Source organism: Strix aluco, chromosome Z, assembly GCF_031877795.1.
Source record: "Strix aluco isolate bStrAlu1 chromosome Z, bStrAlu1.hap1, whole genome shotgun sequence".
NCBI lineage: Eukaryota > Metazoa > Chordata > Aves > Strigiformes > Strigidae > Strix > Strix aluco.
The window spans coordinates 57,088,457-57,112,055 of record NC_133971.1 but is presented as its reverse complement, the minus strand read 5'-3'; positions in this window follow the sequence as shown (position 1 = coordinate 57,112,055).

Below are 23,599 nucleotides of genomic sequence, written 5' to 3'. Positions count from 1 at the left end.
TTTGCCACAAAGGCATATATGCTTAGATATGCTCATTAGGGCATCCAAACCTTTTTCATCAATGTTTATAAAACATCCATCTGTATGATAATTCAAACATAAACTCCACAGGGAGAAGTGACTCCCAACATACCTTTCAGTGTGACTGTGGCAAAGGAAAACAGAACAGGACTAACAAGAAGACATGAAGTGGGAAGCTGAGTGCGTCAACTATTTGTGGTGGAATTTTGTAGGGCTTAGAAAGAAACCTGCACTGTATCACACTATGTGGGTGGCTTTCTCACAAAAAACAGTATACACCCAGCACCACAAATAAATATATCTGGTATTAGTCACTATTAATATCTTGCAGTAAAAACAATAAATAAATATTATTAACATAATTTATAATAAATTTAAGTAATTAATAAACAAAATGCTAAGCGTGAACAGGGCATAGAAGATGTGATACATTAGTAAACTAGGAAAGAGAAACATCATGTATACCCAGAGGGCAGGGTCAGAAATACTTCACCTGAAAGAGATGAAAATCAGATTACTTTAGTAATCGGAGTGACATAATGGATGTGAAAGGAGAATGATAATAAAACAAAGGGATAAAAATGGAGAATAGGAAGATGCTTGAGACACAGGAGAGTTCTGAGTCATATGGTAGCTCACTCGTTTCATTTTCAGACAAAAAAGGACAAGTGTAATGGAAACAACTGATAGATACCACTACTCATCCAGATTTATTGGGGAATTCAAAGAACTCTAAAAGCCCAATGACTAGCCATTAATATCAATGCACAACTGTCATATTTAAAAGAATGAGATGACAATTTACAGGTAAGAAGCTGAAATTTCTAGTTCCCTCATTTTAAAGCCCTGATGAAGAAATGCAACAGCAAAACAACTTGTCTTCTCAGTTTAGCTATAATCTGACCTTCACAAAGAAAGTGTTATTCAGTAACTATTTTCTTGTGTTAGTGACACAGCCAATGTCTAAAAGCAGTTCAGATAGCTTGGGAAAAAAAAAAAAAAAAAGTTTCAAGAAATTCTCATTGTTGCTTTTTACTGTGAAATTAGATATCCTAAAATTTTCTGGACCTTTTTGCATTTACTTTCAGTGGACACTTCAGGTTTTGAAATGTACTTGACCAAATTTATGACAAAACCAAATTTTACATTTCCCATTGCTGAGTACTTGCACTGTAGCACATTTAAGATGAGATACTGCATTGCTTATGAGAACAGAGCAACAGCATTCTCAAAAGTACTACAGGTAGACTTTTTACCAAACTTTTATAAACATAATTATACACAGCTTTTTGGTCTTTGTAGTGAACTGAAATTTTCTTGATGCAAAAGTTGGAACAAGTTCCTTTTTGCATAAGGCCAATCAGTCTGGATGATACACAACACATTAAGTGTAAATAGGTTCCTTAAGAAAACGGTTTTGCCTAGGAATTTTTCAGGGTAGAATAGCAGTAGCAACAAACAAACAGGATTGGAAACATCCATTTAACAGTGGTATCTGAAAGGACACTTGGTAAAACAAGACACAACTTGAAATAGTGGAAGACAAAATAACAAACATGGGAAAAGACCACATGGCATACAAACTACTCTGAAAAGTTTGCATTCTTCCTTCCAGTGTTCAATTATTGAGCTGTTTAGTAACAAATGTCAGACAAAGGATTTCAGATTCCAAGCCAGTTTATTTATAGGACAGGTCAGGAATAGGCTTAAGTCTGGACATTTCTAAAGCCCAAATCAGTCACTGAATTTTTCACATTGATTCAATTCTTAACTTCTTAGTAGACCCTCTTCTATAATGGGAAGAGAGGGTAAAGATCAAAAAGTGATCAAGTAATTTTTGTAGAATCTCCACTAAGGTATTAGGAATGAATGAAGTGTCCAATGTTCTTTGGGCACTTCACTACTCATCAGATGGAATATATTGTATTTGGGTTAAGAATGGGACATTAGTCACTGCATACAACAAAGCCTGAGAGAAAAGAATTAAAATATGCCTGATATACACTAATGTGACTTCTGCTTTGATTTTAACATGTAAATCTCTTAAATTTGACTTGTAAACATCTGTCATATAAAAGGTATTTAATTTGTGTATTTGTAAATACACTTTATGGAAAACAGCTTATTGAATGAGGATAAATAACACTGAAATTTCATTTTAGAGAAACACTGGGAAAAAGCAGCTACAAGGGACAAACGTTTCATACCACCTTTTCTCCAGTGTTTACTAAGTAATCTTAATATCTCTTTCCCTCACTGTCCCTTTCATAAAATTAATCAATATATGATTGGTACAGATTATTCTTCTACAACTATGTCATAATAACAGTGCCTATAAATGTTCCCTTTCAGATTCACTCAGTAACAACTGGTGACAAATATCTTGACTTTAGGAGACTCCTTTATATGCCATTAATGATTATTTTTTAGTCTTTAACATATCTGTTCCTCAAGATACAGCCAATTAATACATCTTCATCCTCCCAAATGCTTAAGGCAAAGAAAGTTGTATTGCTGGCTTCAATTCACTGAGTGACTTCCCACTTGTGTGTCTGTTACTTGTTCCGCAGTGCCTAAAATCATGGGAGAAGAGAATTTATTGGCATGTAAGAAAGTGCTACAATTCAACTCAGCCCTTCATAGACTTCCAGAACTTTTCCATATAAAAGTCTAGAGTTACTTCTTATTTCATCTCTGGACCGCTTGGCAGTGGTACTGTTGGAAAAGAATACACACAAAAATTTCTACAAGGGCTCTTATGTGATTACAGCCTCCTTGAGGTACAAGTTCAGAAGAGTGGTTAGCCTCTCAAGATCACACTCAAACCACAGCTAAAAGCAGAACACAGTCTGTCTCCAGTGCTGAATCCAAAGGTGACTGAAAGGTTGAGATTCTGTTCTGAACTCCCCTGAATTCCTTTATGATAAACTCAAGTAGTTGCAGTTAGAAAATTGATATATTTCTACTGCTACTGGGTAATAGGCCTATGGATTCATTAAACCCTGAACATCAGGAAGATTTGAGGCCAGGACATGAGCCAACTTTATGGTTTCCAAGACTAACAAAGGGTAGCCTGTGTGGCTAGCAACTGCATTACGAAATTGCAGTGTCAAACCTGAACCATCACCTGAAGTGTTCAACTGCTCGTGATGGGAATGGTGACTTCACCTGTCACAAAATGATGACAACACTTGCTTCTGTCGATCATATACAGGGTGAAAAATTATGTATACATAGGAAGCAAAAATATGATTTGATTCAGAAATGTACATTGCTGTACTCACCAAAGTTAAAACCCTCCACAAAACAATTTCACTAAATACCAGCTTTCCAACATCTGCACAAAATGGAGAAATCCATTACTAACATTACAGCATGCAGATGACACAATGTCAAATTCCCTTTACATACATCACAGCATGATTTTCATCTCTCCCTCTCTCTTCCCATGACTGGCACTTAGAGAGATGCCTGTAACAGAGTGTAGGAGAAACAGGAAGAGAAAAAAACTATTAAAATAATAATAATGAAAAAAAAAAAAGTGGGTTTTTTTTAATGAATGTGGAGTGTGAGTGCACTTAATTGGGAGAAAGATTTACTGAATTAATTTCTTTCTTCTCCCCCCTTTCTCTCTAAGCTCAATGCTTTATAATTACAATCCAACATGTAGTATAGAACATCAGCTACTGTATCCTTTTGGCTTTCTATTTTTCTGATTTTCTATTTCAGTAACTATTCACTAATTCACAACAGCGGAAATTTAAACCACAGATCTGTCCTACACACAGTCCTCACTACGTTCTCAAGTATGCACAGATGCAGTCCAAAATTGTAGTCCTCATTACTCAGGCAAAATTCTCATTCACTGGCCCTTCTTTCTCATAAATGTTTTAGCATTTGGTATGTCAAGTAAGTCAGACTAGACAGGTACACACTGACCAGTATCTGGACTTATTATTTACTCTAGCAAAAGTGGTTTAATTCAGTATTCACAGTTCATATCATCAGTATCACAACCATGTTTCTGCTAGGTACAAGTGAAGCTTTTGACTCAAGAAGTTTGTGAGGCAGACACAGAGCAAAGTATTCACTCAGATCAATAATGTTACAGGTTGTTCTCAGGCATAATAGGAACAGTACATTACTCAAGCAAGAGACTGAATTTTCCCATAGTGTGTCATGCTCCTATATTAATATTTCAGACATTTATTCTTTTCTATTTGATTGAGGCTTTTCTTAAGCTATACACGGAACTCATAAGGAACATTAAAATTTGAGTTCACAAAAAGTAGGATGAAACAGAGGAAAGCACAACATTTCTCATATTTCTTTGGTTTAGAAGGAGCATGTTCTTTATTCCTATGGTGGGTTGACCCTGGCTGATGCCAGGTGCCCACCAAAGCCACTCTATCATTCCCTCTCCTCCACTGGACAGGAGAGAGGAAAATATAATGAAAGGCTCATGGACTGAGATAAGGACAGGGGGAGATCATTCACTAATTACCATCACGGGCAAAAAGGACATGGGGAAATTAGTTTAATTTATTACCAATCAAATCAGAGTACAATAATGAGAAATAAAACCAAATCTTAAAAACTCCTTCCCTCCCACCCCTCCCTTCTTCCCAGGCTTAACTTTACTCGCAGTTTTCTCTACCTTCTCCCCCACAGCAGTTCAGGGCAACTAAGAATGGAGGTTGTTTCACATGTAGTTTCTGCTGCTCCTTCCTCCTCAGAGGGAGGACTCCTCACACTCTTCCCCTGCTCCAGCGTGGGGTATCTCCCATAGGAGACAGCCCTTCACAAACTGTTCCATTGTGGGTCCCTTCCATGGGGTGTAGTCTTTCAGGAACAGACCACTTGAGCACAGGTCCCCTGCAGGGTCGCAAGTCACAGAATCACAGAATCATATAGGTTGGAAAGGACCTTGAAGATCATCTAGTCCAACCGTTAACCTAGCACTGACAGTTTCCAACTACACCATATCCCTCAGCGCTATGTCGACCCTACTCTTAAACACCTCCAAGGGTGGGGACTCCACCACTGCCCTGGGCAGCCCATTCCAACACCTAACAACCCGTTCTGTGAAGAAATACTTCCTAATATCTAGTCTAAACCTTACCTGGCACAACTTGAGGCCATTACCTCTTGTCCTGTCGCTCATTACTTGGTTAAAGAGACTCATCCCCAGCTCTCTGCAACCTCCTTTCACGTAGTTGTAGAGGGCGATGAGGTCTCCCCTCAGCCTCCTCTTCTCCAAACTAAACAACCCCAGTTCCCTCAGCCACTCCTCCTACAACATGTGCTCCAGACCCTTCACCAGCTTTGTTGCCCTTCTTTGGACACACTCGAGTAATTCAATGTCCTTTTTGTAGTGAGGGGCCCAAAACTGAACACAGTATTCGAGGTGCAGCCTCACCAGTGCCGAGTACACAGGCAAGATCACTTCCCTGTCCCTGCTGGCCACGCTATTTTGATATAAGCCAGGATGCCATTGGCCTTCTTGGCCACCTGGGCACACTGCTGGCTCATGTTCAGCTGGCTGTCAATCAACACCCCCAGGTCCCTCTCTGACTGGCAGCTCTCCAGCCACTCCTCCCCAAGCCTGTAGCGCTGCTGGGGGTTGTTGTGGCCAAAGTGCAGCACCCGGCATTTGGCCTTATTGAAGCTCATACAATTGGCCTTAGCCCATCGCTCCAGCCTGTCCAGATCTCTCTGCAGAGCCTCCCTACCCTCGAGCAGATCAACACTCCCACCCAACTTGGTGTCATCTGCAAACTTACTGAGGGTGCACTCGATCCCCTCATCTAGATCATCAATAAAGATGTTAAACAGGAATGGCCCCAAAACCGAGCCCTGGGGGACACCACTCGTGACCGGCCACCAACTGGATTTAACTCCATTCACCACAACTCTTTGGGCCCGGCCATCCAGCCAGTTTTTTACCCAGCAAAGTGTGCGATCATCCAAGCCTCGAGCAGACAGTTTTGCCAGGAGAATGCTGTGGGAAACGGTGTCAAAGGCCTTACTGAAGTCAAGGTAGACAACATCCACAGCCTTTCCCTCATCCAATGAGCAGGTCACCCTGTCATAGAAGGAGATCAGGTTTTTCAAGCAGGACCTGCCTTTCATACCCGTGCTGACTGGCCCTGATCATCTGGTTGTCTGTCACGGATGAAAGTATTGACATGGTAATGTTTAGTAAGAAATCTAGGTTTATTAATAACTAACAGCAATTTATTATTATAAAATAATTCAGAAATACTAAAAGAAAGAAAAGCGACTTATTCAGATTCTAAAATGACAAGATTCACACTAACTTAGTTAACGGTACCTTTATATATATATATACACACATGCATGCACATAACAAAATGGACAAACATACAGAAACAAAGGTTTTCGGACTCAGTAGAATGAACACAGAACGGACATACACACACAGAAACAAGGCTACGTACACACACACACACACACACACACAGAGTAAAGAGAAGCTAGCTCAAAGAAAATTTCCCTCTCGAGTTTAGAGCAAATACTCACAATGCCTTGGCATTCCTCAGTGGGCGATAATTGAGACTCGAGTGGGGGACTTCGCCCTGGCCTTCCGTCTGGAGCAGACGACACCTTAAGGGTTTGGTACCGGAGAGGCGTCCCAGCTCAGGGGAGATGCTGGTCACAGGCCCACTGCGATCCAGGAGAGCTCAAAGGGTCTCCCTGGTGGTCGCCATTTATAGGGTCCAAGATAATTGACTTTTGTCAGATACCATCTGGTGCCTTCCAGCAGTTACAAAAGAATTTGATTAATGTGCGACTCTGTTATTGTTCCCATTTGACCACATCCCAGTCACAGGTGTGCCAGGCCCTTAATCGGGAGGGGCAGGAGCCAGGCTCGTTAACATTATCAGTCCTTATCTCCACAGATTGGTGTATAGCTTGGAGGATGTGGGTGGAATCGCACCTAGCACCAAGCAGCTCAAAAAAGGCGGGGGGGGGGGGGGGGGGTAAGAATTGCACCACCACATTGTCCCGCATGTGTTGTGTGATGTTACTCTGGATGAGCTGCTCCATCAGCTTCCCGGGCACCGAAGTCAAGCTGACAGGCCTGTAATTTCCTGGATCATCCTTCCGACCCTTCTTATAGATAGGCATACATTGGCCAGTTTCCAATCTGTCGGGACCTCCCCGGTCAGCCAGGACTGATGGTAAATGATAGAAAGCAGCTTGGCGAGCACCCCAGCCAGCTCCTTCAGCACCCTTGGGTGTCCTGCCAAGAAACTTGCTCCATCATGGGCTCCTCTCTCCATGGGTCCACAGGTCCTGCCAGGACCCTGCTCCAGTGCAGGCTTCCCATGAGGTCACAGCCTTCTTTGAAATCCACCTGCTCTGGTCTGGGGTCCTCCATGAGCTGCAGGTGGGTATCTGTTCCACTGTTAACCTCCATGGGCTGCAGGAGAACAGCCTGTCTCACCATGGTCTTCAGCGTGGTGAGGCAGAGGAATCTCTGCTTTGGTGCCTGGAGCATCTCCTCCCCTTCCTTCTTCACTGACCTTGGTGTCTGCAGAGTTGTTTCTCATATCCTCACTCCTCTGTTCCAGCTGCAATTGCACAGGTTTTTTCCCCCTTCTTAAGTCTGTTATCACAGAGGTGCTGCCATTGTCACTGAAGGGCTTGGCCTTGGCCAGCAGTGAGTCTATCCTGGAGCTGGCTGGCATTGGCTCTATCAGACACAGAGGAAGCTTCTAGCAGCTTCTCACAGAAGCCACCCCTGTAACCCCCCCACTACCAAAACCTTGTCATACAAATCCAATACAATTCCACAATTCCTCCCCTTCATACAATACAACTGTGCCCAGACAACACAGTTTTCTCTCCAAAATTAATTTATTCACTCCCCTAGCCAAGCTATTGCCGTGGCATTACATAAAATAAGGTTCTCTCCAGCTGAATGATACTAGATAAAGCAACCTGATGCTTCTTCTGTTTGGGAAGGAAGTCAAACAGATGATACAAGTGTTGAAATTGCACCCCATTACAGTGAAACAGGAAAGAAATATTATGCATAAGAAACCTTACATGAAAGAACATAGACCTTGAAGAACTACAGTTATGGGAGGCAAAGGTAGATTTCTGACCATGTTTTTCTGTTTTGCCAATTTCTTTAATTTACCTTCAAATAACATGCTTCAGCCTTTGCATACAGGAAACAGATTAATGATTAAAATGGTTCACTTATCTGTACAATGACTCAAGTACTTTATTAAATAAGGTATAGGAATCAGGCTTTAGGTTAGATCATTCTCCTTTCAAAACCATGACTTTTTGTAGATGCCAACAACAAAATCTTCCTACAGTTCTGACACACAGTTTTTCTGTTTCAATTCTCAGTTTTCACATGAGACTGAAGGCAAATAAAAATGAAACAAGAACCACAACTTTGACTACTGTCAAGTTTGATAGATACAATGGTAAATCTCAGGTTATGACTCAAGTCTTGTGCAACAACAGTAAACATATTTTCTGTCCTAAAAAAACTTACATGCATCGATTTATACTGTGAAGTTAAAGCACTTTTCAGACCAAAAGGTATTAAATTCTTAATACATGATGGAGAAAGGAAATATTAATTTCTTTTGTTGGGGTTTTTTTGTTGGGTTTTTTTTTTTTTTTTAGTTTTTGTAAGGAATTATCAAATCTTAATATCATATATTGCAATTTTTACAGCTAAGATTTCCATTGTTCTTGTTCATCTGCTTCTATGCATGTTTGTGCAGGTAATGCAAGTAGGCAGTAAAGATTCCTTGCCCTAGAAACCGGAAGGAAAAATGAGAAAAACAACAGAAATCCAAACCTTTTAATTTTTTTCCCTACCATCATCACATAGAAACAAATTAGTTGATCACTAACAAGAATCTAAGCCAAAAGAAAATTCTCAAAGAGTGCTGGAAAAATTGGTCACATGAATTAGTCAGGAAATTAAAGGATTGAACTGTCTCTGCTCCTTTGGTCCAGAGCCACAAAAACATACCATGTCAAAATTCCACTACAATTTACATAAATTCTAAAAAATGAGCTTGCTTAGAGAAATGATCCCTTGAGAATCTCACAGAATCACAGAATGGCTGGGGTGGGAAGGGACATCTGGAGGTCATCTTCTCTAAATCCCCCTGCTCAAGCAGGGCCACCTAGAGCAGGTTGTCCAAGACATGTCCAGACAGCTTTTGGATGCCTCCTAGGAGCGAGACTCCACAACCTGTCTGGGCAACTTCCCAGTGCTCATTCACCCTCACAGTGATTCCTGATGTTCAGTGTTTCCTCATAGTGTTTCCTGATGTTCGAATGGAAGCCCCTCTGTTTCAGTTTCTGCCCACTGTCTCTAGTCTTGTCAGTGGGCACCACTGAAAAGAGCCTGGTTCCCTCTTCTTTGCACCCTCCTTTCAGGTATTTATACAAATTAGTAAGATCCCCCCTGAGCTTTCTCTTTTCCGTGCTGAATAGTCCCAGATCTCAGGCTTTCCTCATATGTGAGGAGGTCCATTCCCTTAATTATCTTTGTGGCCCTTTACACTCTCCAGTATGTTCACATCTCTCTTGTACTGCAGAGCCCAGAATTGGACCCAGCACTCCAGATGTGGCCTCACCAGTGCTGAGTAGAGAGGAAGTAGCCCCTCCTTTGACCTCCTGGCAACACTCCTGCTAATACAGCTCAGGATACTGTTAACCCACTTTGCCACAAGGGCACATAGTTAGCTAATGTTCAACCTGGTGCCCACCAGGACCCCCACAGACTTTTCTGAAAAGCTGTTTTGCAGTCAGTGGTCCCACAGCCTGGGGTTGTTCCCCTTCAGGTGCAGGACTTTGCATTTCCCCTTGTTGAACCACTCCCAACTGAGGAAATGAACCCCAGTCTCCTGCATGACAGGTGGGGATACTCACTACTGTACAAACAAGGAAATCTAAGCAATGTTTGACACACTATACGGTGTTGAAGGAACTGTAATGTAACCACCTCATTTCTACCATCATGTTGTTTGGTAACAAAAAATCCATTTTCTCTAGATAATCCTAACCAGAGAAAATCCCCTCTCTAATGTTTTTTTACCTTATTATTCTATCATGTAGGACAAACCAAAATAAATAAAGTTTCAAAAAATGCTGTAGTAATGAAGCAAACCAAAACCAAATATTAATTGTATTTCTACCAGATATTAAATGCTTTGGCAGCCCAATGTGTACAGTTCAACAATGAAGATCAAATTCTGGAATGACCTTCATAAAATCATTAGATTTGAAAAAAACCCAAGTATTTCTATAACCCTCACTTAAAAGACATGGCCCATATTTTTATTCTGCTTCTGTTCAAGACACTTTCTCAGTTTGAGAGAGTGGCTCTTTATGAAAATGGTAACTTATATGTATAGTTACTCCATTTCACTTCGGAGTCAAAAGACATTTGATAGAAAAATTTCATTGCAATTTCTGAACCCAATATTTAAAAGAATAAACCTGCTGCCTGGAATACCTGACTTAATAAAAGAACAAGCTGTAGTGTAGTTATACATAGAAAGAAGCTCAATTTTGTCTAACCATATTTGAAAGGATACTATGAATCATGGTGGGTTTTTTTACTGTTCTAATCAGAAACAGTAAATTTAAAAAGAAGTATTTATGTATATTATTCAAAGAATACAGAAAATTCTCTTAATCACTTTTTTACTTCATTGCCATTAGTACTTGGAACATTACTGGGAAAACACAGGTTTTTCAAATTATCACTGATAATATCTAGTAATTTTTATCTAAGAAATTATATATCACTTATTATGAAGACAGTCACTGAATGGCTCTTACTGAATAGCTGCTGACTGTGATGGAAAGCCAGTGCACAAAGTAAAATATTTTTTCCCCTTAATATTAAAATTCAAATTGCCTCCAGATTTGGAGGAACCAATTCGTACAAACATCATTCAGAAAAGATACAGAGTTTGTATTGCAGTGGTATGAAAATTAGATTAGAAATAGAAATATGATTTCTAAAGATTGAGAGCAGTATTGATTATAGCTGAACAAATAACAGGAAAGTTGTCTTACACAGATGTACTAATGAATGTAGAAATACTTAGCAGTATTGATTGCTGAATTTATAGGACTTCATTCAAATTGTCCTGCCATTAGTAAGTCCAGTCTACAGCCCATGAGTACAACAGCATTATGTGTTCAATAAATAAATAAATAAATATAAAGTGCATGGTAGTTTGTATAGCAGATCTCCAAATCAAAAGACAAACCCCAAACAGTTTATTAGAGGAAGTAAAACATGGGACAAGAACAGTGGACAGACAGGGATGTTTTGAAAAATTTAAACCAAATGCTCATTCAACAGAGAGAAAAGATCCTTCAGTCATAAGTATATCTAAGAATTATTTTTTGCAGATGCCTGCAGTATAGATAAAAGATGAAATTATTATATTGAAAATTAAGCATAAATGTTAGATTTTGAATGTTTTTTCAGCTTTTAAATTACAAAGAATGTAAGAATATCATCATAGAAATATCTTTGAGAGAAATTGATTTTGCTCCCTCTGTAAATCTTGTCAAATAGTAGAGGGCTCACAGAAGTGCCCTTCCTATGAACATGTTGCATTGCAAAGCTAAAACAATGAAACGGTTAATTACATTTCAGTTCATTGACTCCCAGGGAGGAGATAAAAATGGAAATTTTCTAAATGTAATTCTTCTCTCTACAGAAACTACGTACTATATGTTGAGGACATCCAAGGACAGATATGATTGCTTCACTGAAGCAGAGTTTTCTAGCTACCCTCAAATAAAAAATATTTCATTAAAGAATTTCCCACTTACTCTGCAACATTATTCCTGTCAATACACTCCCAGGAAGGAAAGATGACAGTCATTCTAGTTGATATTGAGACCAATGATTTCCTCAATTGGTGATGAGATACTCTGAACCTCTGGCAGGGAATACAACAGAATTTTGTCATACTGTTCCTGCTACACAGAAATGTCAGATCAGGCATGAGAGTGCAAGAAAACCCTTTCTGTCAGGCTAGTTTTACAGTCAATATCTTTCCTCCTTTTAAGAGTTTGTTGCTAGAGTGCAACAAAAAATAAGTACAGTCTGCTCACATAAAGTCTAAGAAGTTCAGTAACATTTTCATAAGCATGTCAAGGAAAGAATGGAGATTATAACATTAGTCAGGAAGAGATGACGATACTATGGGACTTTGATAGCAAATGAGGATAACCACAAAATTCCTCCTTGACCCCAGTCATTTTATCTTATTATTGATATACCTGAGCCCAGTATAATTCCCTGCTGTACAAACAGGGACAGGCACCTTCATTGTTTAGCAAAAAGAGTAATACTGTAAATGGTTTTGTAACATACCACAGTAACTGTGATAAAACATTAACTGTTAATTTTCACAAATCCTCAGATGCAGTGTTTGGGTACTAGGAGTACCTAAAAAGAAGATTTCCATCAAATATATAGAACAAAATTATGTTTTTCCAGATACTTGGACATAAAATCAATTTGTTCACAGTTGTCTATTTCATCATCATCTGACAACATAGCATTTAACACTGTTTTGCTGATTAGAATACCAATTAAACTCAGACACCAGAGTGAAAAGAGCAGGTGCATTTTACTAGAAATAACTAAATAATGTAACAGAATAATACAGAAAACATACAGTAAGAAAAGACAGAAGAGTGCACTTAAACAAATAGGAAAATACAGGGTAATGCATCAAATCATTACTACCTGAGAGAGAGAATAGTGATTAAGAAAAATCCATCACCACTTGCATACGTTACCATCATCCAGATCCGCAGTCGCTGGGGAGCCCCGGTTACAGCGAGGATTTGGAGAGCCTGTCCCGGCAAGTGGGAAATCCTACGCAGTGCGTCCACCCATGGGTGAGGCTTCCAAAGTCGCTGTGAGCAGGTCCAGCCTTATATACCCAAAAATCAGTAAGCCAGAATAGCTGGCACCTTTGTTTTAAGCAGAAATATCTGGTTTCAATCTCACATTAGATTCCTTCAGAGCCTGGCCAGGGCTCAAGGGAGAAGCTACGGGAGTTTCCCTGCTTATCTAATTGGATTATGAGCAAGGTCTCACATCAGGTCCCAAGGCCAGAAAACTGCATGATCTTGTTATCCACACATAAAGAAAGATATACATTCAAGATAGCCACATCTTCCATGTGTATTTCATTAATGATTACATACTGAGTTAGCAGCTCGGCTCAGGGCCTTGTCACGTCCCACTCAGACGAGGGAGACAAATGACTCAGATTCGAAAATCCCCAATGGAGCAGACAACAAGTCTCCAAGTCCAAACATTTATTAACTACCCACAATGTACTAATTGAACACACAATAGTTGGCTAAGTATATAGCAAGTTGTGGCAAGCAATACAATATGCCTTGCATTTCTTAATAGGAAAGGGAAAAGGGGGAGATAGAGGGAATGGGGAAATACAGATCACCGGTCTGGGTTTCTGCGCTGATCCCGCCGGCGAGGGTTCCAGGAAGCAGCCGTCTTCTTTGTTTCACTGCACTCTCCAGGACCCCCCCTTTCTTCCCCCGCCTTGATTTATACACACTTTCCTTGGGTCCGTCCCCTAGGTCGACCCACACACCTACCTATCCCATGTACGGGGAGGGGTAAGGTGTTTCATGGGATGATGTAATTAGCATGATCATGTTAGCCCTCGTTAGCATATTGAGGGTGTTAACTTTAATATGCATTTCATGGATAATGAAGCAAAGGTCATTCACCGGACAGATGGCCCTTGAAATTTGTCCAGGTGCACCAGAGCAGAGCCGTCCTGTCTCCACAGGGCTCCCTCCTCCAGCTGCATCTTGTGTTATTTGGGCAGCCTTATCAGCTTCGACCTTGTGGTGGTTTAGCCCCTGCCGGGGTCTGAGACCACGCGGCCGCTGCCCCTCCCCCACAAAGGGAGTGAAATACAAAGCCCCAAGACTGAAATAAGGAAAGGTTTAATACAACAGTGCAACAGCAACACAACCAACAACAACAATAACAATAATAGTAATAGTGATAGCAATGAACAGAGCAAAATAGCTACCAAATACAGCAGTTTGAAGCACGATGTACAAGACCACGAGTGCACCGCGCCAGGAAAATGTGACCTGCCAGGATGTGACATCCCCATGGTATCTGAATAACCCGGCTAGAGCTCCCCCCACTGCTGGGGAAACTTAACCCTATCCTGGTTAAACCAGGACAGACCTCCACACTATCCACCCTGTGACTCATAGTTTTGTGAGTGTTTGAGGCATTTCTTCGGTCAGCCTCAACTTTTGCTTTCTCAGGCTGTTTTTCTTAGCTTCTAGCAGGCCTGGTTTCTCGTCTCTCACAGGCCTGCTGTTCAGGCTTCAATACTTCCACTTTTTACATCAGAATTGGTGGTTTAATACCTATTAGCACAATGGTTATCAGTTATAAAATAAACAGGATTCATCTATAGATCAACTCTGGCTTGGGCCGGTTTTCCAAGCCTTAGCACTTCAAACAGTCAGCTGGTTTTTGCTCATAATCTACTATTAGTTTATCTGGTCTGGAAATTTAATGATGCCTTCAAAGTTTCATGCAGAGTAAGAAATTAATTTATAAACTGAATTTATTATACTGAATATTCAGCCTCTTTCTTGGGAATGCCTCATTTCAGTTTCATGCATTCATTAAGAAATAGAACTATACTGTGTGAAATGCAAATAATAGAATCAAATATATAATCTGTAAGCAAGATGAACTGAAGCATGCCAGAGATTTGGTGTTCTTTAGAAGATATCTGAAAATATCATGAGAGATCACTGTCCCGATCCAATGTCGGGGGACGTTTCAATATGATCCCAAGAGTGAGATTAAGACACGAACGAGGTCAAATGCCGTATAACCAAAACAGGTTTTTATTATTAAAAAAGTGAAGGGGCTAGTGATAGGACAGAATGGAAGGAAAACACAGAAATAAAGCAAGCATGCAGGGTAGGGCTGCAAGAATAGTCACCACCATGGATCCAGCGGCGTCCTGTTGGTCCTCAGTCTTCAGTTCTTCGGTGGTGGGTGCACACAGATCTGGCTTCGATGGTGGATGCACACAGACCAGTTTTCTGTTGCCTTTTTAGGTTCATCGTATCTGTTGATTAGCATATCCGCCCACCTTTAGTTTATTTTTCTCTGGTCCTAAAGGTTTTTGCTGCATCCACCTTCTGGGGCAGAAACGCTTGCTACACGATGGGGCCAGCTCAGTAAACTTCTGCCCCATTGAGGCTTATCTAAGGAGTCCGACAATGCAACTGCAAAGGAATGGGGGGGTACATACTTCAATACACTCCCGCTTCCCTGGGTGATACTCCCCAGACCAATCCACAGGCCGCAGCAACTTGTCCTTGAGGTTTGCACAGACAAAAGCGAGCTTTGGGACAGACATTTCAGTCTCTCACAGTCACACAATTGTGTCCCATCAGACACAGGTGTTTTACTCCAATGCATGCTACTATTGACCTATCATAAAATAACCATTGCCACTACAATAAAGGACTGACATTTTAATTATTCCAGCTCATAGAAGTTGCTCCTTCTATTCTGAACACTTTTGAAAGGTACTGAATTTCATTACTGATACTTCTGTTCTCAAACACAAGGGGATTGGTTTTCTTTATTTTAATAAGCCATTAATGTTTTCTGACTTGGAGGAATCAGACAGCTAAAGCTAAATATTCAGTAGAGTAAGGTAAAACAATCAGGATGCAACTGAAGAAATGAAACTGAAAATCACTGAACAGCTTTTTTCATTCCATATAGTAACCATGGATATTTGCTAGCACCATGAAATTGGTGGATGCAGAGGAGCCATTTAAATATTTCATAACAATTTTATGACTTACAATTTTATAACTATCGTTCTAGTACAGTATCTTCAGTATTTGTATATTTTCCAAGAAAGCAGTCTGGTTCCAAGAGAAGGTCTCTGCAGGAAGTTAAACATTGCAAGTTGTAACATACCAATTTGTTCAGGATAAAGAGGGATATTAACAATGATTCTTCAATTTCTTATAACACACCAGATGAAAGAAATTAGTTTAATATCAACAAATAATGTTCTGTCATGACTATTTATTTCCCATAGAGTAAGCAGCTAGAAATATATTTTGACCACCCCTTAGGTAGACAAGTCATCATTTATGTGCTCTTTTAAAAGTTGCAATTTTCTCATTCATTTTAAAAAAGAAGGTGGGACAGTTTGTAGCCTTTAACTGAAGGTTTACCATTGCTTAATGGCTGAACAAGGTAACTAAAAATGAGCTGCAGTTTTCGCCTTCACCAAAGGAAAAAAAGAGATCTGCTTTGTTTATTCCTAGGGACATGAGATCAAATTACATATTCTCATCATGCAGCTCCATATAAACTGATTCTGCAGTTCCTCAGTTTCAGCTGAAATGAAAACTCACCATCTTTAACATTACCAAGAAGAACAAATATATATAATGTACAAGTATGTATATTATATAGATACGTACACATATATAAACATGTAAATATATATTATATATACGTATAAATATGTGTTTATACAATATACAAGTATGTATATAATATAAGTATTTATGCACATATGGTATTCTGAATTTTTGGAATTTGATATTTTGGTTCTGCTCTCTGGATTGCTCTGTATGTAACAGAACTGTATTAGTCAACACTGAAAGAATCCAAAGCATTTTTTTCCCTTTTTACCACTGAAAGGCCTGTGGTAGGCAACTACACTTCCAAAAGTGAATTTTAGAAAGGAATTTGTTTTTGAGACAACCTGGCCTATGCACTTTTTACATTACTTTAGTGTGGTGTTCTCTTGTCACAAAACTGTATAGCTGAGGACACTGTCTTGTTCTTGGTTGTTTCTGTGTCTATGGACAGATAACCCTCTCTCACATTGCACTGTACTGGTACAAAGTTACTACTACTAGTCCATCTTTGAATACGTGTCTTGACTCACCCATGATGTCATCCTTCAGAAATCCCACTCCAAAATATGAAATAAATTTCTGTATTTAGGCATTTAAGCTGTTAGAGCAGAGAAATAAGCCACTGGCATAGACTGGTGAACAAGTAATTTCTTTTGCCATACACAGTGTCTACAACTGACCTCTACTTCAAGTACACAGACCACAACAGAACACCAGACACCACCACCAACCACAAACAAGAAACTTTAAAGACCATAGAAGAGTCTGAAAATAATACTGGAAATAGAAGCAGTAATACTAAAAGCTTTAAAACTTTTAAATATTTGAAGTATCTTTAACAATTGTGTTGGTAATTACTGAAAATCAGAAGGGGAGAAAGTAGACTGTAAAGATGATGCAACTGCTAAGAATTTAATCCTGCAAAAAATTCTCACATGAGCAGGCCTTACTTCTGCTATAGCATTGCTAATTTCATAGATGCTATACATATTATTTTAATCTGAGAAGTAAACCCAGGCATATTATTACAAAACCAGTATATGCATTAAAAATATATTTTACATTTCCTCTTGAATTTAGACAACTCAAGAACTATGATGCACTTCACCCTCATCTAAAAGATTTTGTATATATATACCTCAAAAAAAACTAAAAGCAAAACTTCTCTTTCACTTTCTGCTCCAAGCAAGAAATAGAGTTCAATTATGCAGTCAAAGAAAACAAACCCTAACATCTACTAGTTAGTAGGAAAGTTATCTTGCCTCTCCTCAGTAGATGTAAAAATGTATGTCCCAGGAAGTGCTGGAAAGAGTTGAACAATCTACCTTTCATTCCTTTCATATAGAGTGTGAGCATAGAGGTCCAGAATCTCAAAAAATGTCACGGAAAGGTTTCTGATTGGTTTGCCTTTACAGAAGAACTAATTAGGCTTGGTCATTTAAGCCTAGAAACCAGACAACATAGAGGAGGCAATACAGGTCTCCAAAATCATTAGTGGCATAAACAGGACAGCCAGCGCAAGGACAAAAAGGCAACAAATAAACATAGCAAGATCAAAAGCAAATAAAAGGAGTTGTCCCTTTATTCAGTGTATATTTAAACTGAGGAGCTCTTTCCCATCTTTTACCAAGTACATCAAGAATATACTTGGATTTAAATGAAGCTGATCAGGACTACAGGTATATAGAGCTTCATCGAAAAGAAACTGTAGCAAAAACATTCTAAAAAAACCTACCAAATCTTCTGTCTGAGAAAAACTCTGAGCTGCAAAGCTTAGTAGGCTGGGACAAAACAAGTGTTGAGAGAATTATCAGAAGTGATTGTTCTGTTTTTGTGCTCTGAGGCAACCATTTCAGTACTCTTGACACCTGACTAGGTAGACCTAGTCTTGCCTGTTAGAGCCATTCTCTTATGTAAGCAACAACCCACAGAAGCAGCTATATCAACTGCATAGTGTGTTGATGGCACTGTACTTATACCACTGGTTTCCACAGAAGGTATACAGGATAAACACAATCTGGACCTAATAATACTAATTGCAGTATCATTGCTGATAGAAATGGGGGGATCTGAATTTTAATTGTTCTCATTACTAAATGAGGTGCTGATGTAGTTCATTATGTAAGTTCTTTAATTATTCTATCCCTCATTTAATGAGCATTTCTACTGAGGCAGTGATACACTATATCACAGAAACTGCAACAAGAAGTCCAAGGGTAATCAAAAGAGCCTTCGGGAACTTGGTGTAATGGTCTGATGAAAACATAGTTAATGTCTCAACCATCTGGTAAAGAACTTTGGCAAAGGAAATGGATTCTATGGAAACGCTGAGGCTGTGCAGGTAATAGCAGGGAGGCGTGGAAAGAGGAGAGGGTCCTGCGGAGGTGAGACCACACTTTTCAGAGGCTGAACTTCCCTATCTTGAGTGTCTCTGTTAAAAGCCAATAGAGAAGCCATTTTCACAACATATGTGCCAAAAGGAAAGGTCAAACAATGGTCACACCTGCAAGTAGGGGGAAGCAACTCCCCAACAACCCCCAAGATCACCAACTAATTTCCAGAAGAATCTGAAGGTACAAACTGTGCATGTAGCAAAAGCACGGAGAATTCTAGAAGCATAAACTGCGTATGATGCCTAATTAGACAAACAAGTCCAAGTGCCCACCCAGAGGAAGGGCAGGGGATTATAAAAGGACACAAGTCAAAGCCCTGGGTGGCTGCACCCCTCCAGGACTGGACACCTAGGCTGGCTGGACCAACAATGGAACCAGGACTGCTGAAATCTTACTTTTTTTCTTTCTCTCTTTTCCTCTCTTCCCTTTTCTCTCCCATTCTTATTCTGTATGCCCACATATAAGGCAAGGCTTGTCGGGGCATATTTAAGGCTTTATTGGGGTATGTTATAAAATCTGCCACTAGTTGGTGTAAGTTTAATGCCTGTTGCAGAGGTTGCAAAGATTACTGACAAAGTTTCGTGGCAATTATCCATTGTGAATTAATAAAAATTGAGGTTTGTGCATTGAAGAATCCTTGGTGTCGTTTCACGTTAAACCTGACCTGGGAATTGGCAAATCTGAGTAGCTGTCCCAAGAAATTGGGAAAGGACACTTAGGACAACTGGTCAAGGGATCAGGAGCACAAGTAGTGTTGTCCTGTACCCTTCCACTTTCAGGGAATGATGAGGAAAGAAACAGGAAGACCCAGCAGATAAATGCCTGGCTCCAAGTCTGGTGTCACCAGCAGAATTTTGGTTTTTTTGATCATGGGTCTGTCTACACGTTACTAGGCCTGCTAACAACAGACAGGGTATACCTGTCTCAAAGGGGGGAGAGGATCTTTGCATGGGAGTTAGCAGGGATCATTGAAAGAACTTTAAACTAGGTTTGAAGGGGAAAAGGGATAAAACCAGGCTCAGTAAAGATAAGCCTGGGGGCAGCACACCAATGTTTGAGGGACACTGTGCTAGCAAGGTCCTTCAGTCTGCCATCTCAGTAGAGGTAGGGGACAGAGATCCACATGGCAGAAAAGATGCAAGGGTTATTGATGTGTTAGAAACCGCAGAAGCACCTGAGAATGGTCATGTAGGAAATAGAGTTTCTCCCCTGTCATGGTTTGAGTCCAGAGGGAAACTGAGCACCACGTAGTCATTCACTCACTCCTTCCCCCTCAGGAATGGGAAGGAGAAAATAAAGCAAAAGGCTTGGGAATTGAAATAAGGACAAGGAGGGGTTACTCACCTATTATGGTCATGGACAAAAGACAGATCTATCATGGGAAGAATAAGAACATTAACAATTCAAACACTAACAATAACACCACTTAACAAACAAAGCAGGACAATAAGAAATACAACCACATCTTAAAAACACATTTCCCCACCCCTTCCTTCTTCCCTGGCTCAACTTTGCTTCCAATTTCTCTACCTTCCCCCCACATAGCAGAACAGGGCAGAAGGGAATGGAGGTTACAGTCAGTCTGCCACTCCTTCCTCCTCAGGGGCAGGACTCCTCACATTCTCCACTGCTCCAGTGTGATGTTCCTCTCGCAGGAGACAGTCTTCCATAAACTTTCTCCAATGTGAGTCCTTCCCATGGGCTGCAGTCCTTCCCATGTTGCTCTGGCGTGGGTCACTCCTGCATAATGCAGTCCTCCCAGCACCAAACTACAACAGCTGGGGTTGCTTCTTCCCATAGAGTCCTGGTCTCCTTTGGGCACAGCCACCTGCTCCAGCATGGGGTCCTCCACAGGTTGCACGTGGATATCTGCTTCCCCATGGACCTTCATGGTGGCAGGGGAAGCAGCCTTCCATCTCATCATGGGATATACAGGGGGGCTCTCTACTCTGGTGTACCTCCCTCTTTCCTCCTTTCTTCTCTGACCTCAGTGTTCACATAGGTGTCCTCCTTGAAACTTGTCCTCACAACTACTCCCTCCTCCTCACAGGTTCACCTTCTTAAATATGTTATGGCAGAGGTGCAGCCACCGTCATTAGTTGGCTCAGCCTTGGAGCAGAGGCAGGTCCAACTTGGTGCCAAGGGAGATTCAAGAAGTTTCTCACAGTGTGCCACTGCTGTAGCCCCCTCCTCTGCTACCAAAAACCTCACCACACAAACTATCCTCAGAAGGAATAGGCAAGGAATGACAGGTGGTAGGGTAGCCCTGTATGTTAGGGAGTGTTTTGACTGTCTAGAATTTGATGATGGTGATGAAAGGGTTGAGTGTTTATGGGTAAGAATCAGGGGAAAGACCAACAAGGCAGATATCATGGTAGGATTCTGTTATAGACCACCCAACCAGGATGAAGAGACAGATGAAATATTCTATAAGCAGCTGGGAGAAGTCCCACAATCACTAGCCATTGTTCTCATGAGGGACTTCAACTTACCAGATGTCTGCTGGAAATACAATACATCGGAGACAAAACAGTCTAAAAGTTTCCTGGAGTGTGTGGAGGATAACTTCTTGACACAGCTGATGAGGCAGCCAACTAGGGAAGGTGCCCCACTGGACCTGTTGTTTGTGAACAGAGAAATACTTGTGGGTGATGTGATTGTTGGAGGCTGTCTTGGGCACAGTGATCACAAAATGATAGAGTTTTTGATTCTCGAAGTCAGGAGGGTAGAACTCCTACCTTGGACTTACGGAGGGCAGACTTTGACCTGTTTAGGGACCTGGTTAACAGAGTCACTTGGGAGGCAGTCCTGAAGGACAAAGGAGTCCAGGAAGGCTGGTCATTCTTCAAGAAGGAAATATTAAAGGCAGCAGACTGTCTCTATGTGCTGAAAGATGAGCCAGCAGGAAAGAAGATCTGCCTGCCTGAACAGAGAGCTTTGGCTGGAACTCGGGAAAAAAAAGTGAGTTTATGACCTTTGGAAGAAGGGCAAGAAACTCAGGAGGACTACAAGGACATTGTGAGGTTACACAGGAAGAAAATTAGAAGGGCCAAAACCCAACTAGAACTTAATCTGACTACTTCAGTAAAAAATGTTTCTATAAATACTTTCACATAAGAAGGCAGCTTAGGAGAATCTCCATCCTTTATTGCATGCAGAGGGAAACATAGTGACAAAGGCTGAGGTGAAGGTTGAGGTACTTAATGTCTTCTTTGCCTCAATCTTTAATGGTAAAACCAATTGTTCTCCAGGTACCCAGCCCCCTGAGCTGAAAGACAGGTAAAAGGAGAAGAATGAAGCCCTCACAATCCAAGCTGAAATGATTATCAACCTGATGCACCACTTAGACACACACAAGTCTATGAGGCTGGATGGGATCCACCCAAAGGTACTGAGGTAGCTGGTGGAAATGCTCACCAAGCCACTTTCCGTTATTTATCAGCAGTCCTGGCAAACCATGGAAGTCCCAGTTAACTCAAGGTTAGCAAACGTGACACTCATATTCAGGAGGGGTCAGAAGACAGATCTGGGGAACTACAGGTCTGCCAGTCTGACCTTGGTGCTGGAAAAGGATATGGAGCAGATCATTTTGAGTGCTATCACATAGCACATACAGGACAAGCAGACAATCAGGCCCAGTCAGCATGGATTTATAAAGGGCAGGTCCTGCTTGACTAACATGATCTCCTATGACCAGATGACTCCCTTAGTGGATGAGGGAAAGGCTGTGGATGTGGGAAAGGCTGTGGATGTTGTCTACCTGGACTTTAGTAAAGCCTTTGACACTGTTTCCCACAGCATCTTCCTGGAGAAACTGGCTACTCATAGCTTGGACAGGTGTACTCTTCACTGAGTAATCAATTGGCTGGATGGCCAAGACCAAAGAATGGTGGTGAATGGAATTAAATCCAGTTGGCTACTGGTCACAAGTGGCATTCCACAGGGCTCAGTATTAAGAACAGATCTGTGAAAAATCTTTATCAATGATCTGGATGAGAGGATCAAGTGCACCCTTAGTAAGTTTGCAGATGACACCCAGTTAGGCAGGAGTGTTGATCTGCTTGAGGGAAGAAAGGCTCTACAGAGGGATCTAGATAGACTGGATTGATGGATATTTTGGGTTCAACAAGGCTAAGTGCCAGGCCCTGCACTTGGGTCACAAGAACCCTATTGTAATGCTACAGGCTTGGCGAAGAGTGACTGGAAATCTGGCGGAAAAGGACCTGGGGATGTTGGCCAACAGCTGGCTGAGTATGAGCTGGCAGTGTGCCCAGGTGGCCAAGAAGGCCTATAGCATCCTGGCTTGTAGCTGAAATACTATGGCCAGCAGGACTAGGGAAATGATTGTCCTCCTATACATGGCGCTGATGAGGTCACACCTCTAATACTGTGTTCAGCTTTGGGCCCCTCACTACAAGAAAGATATTGAGGTGCTGCAACAGGTCCAAAGAAGAGCAACAAAGCTGATGAAGGGTCTAGAGAACAACTCTTATGAGGAACAGTTGAGGGTTGTTTAGCCTGAAGAAAATGAGGCTCATGGGAGACCTTATCACTCTACAACTATCTGAAAGAAGGTTGTAGCAAGGTGGGTGTTGGTCTCTTTTCCCAAGTTACAAGTGATAGAACAAGAGGAAATGGCCTCAAATTGCACCAGGTGAGGTTTAGATTTG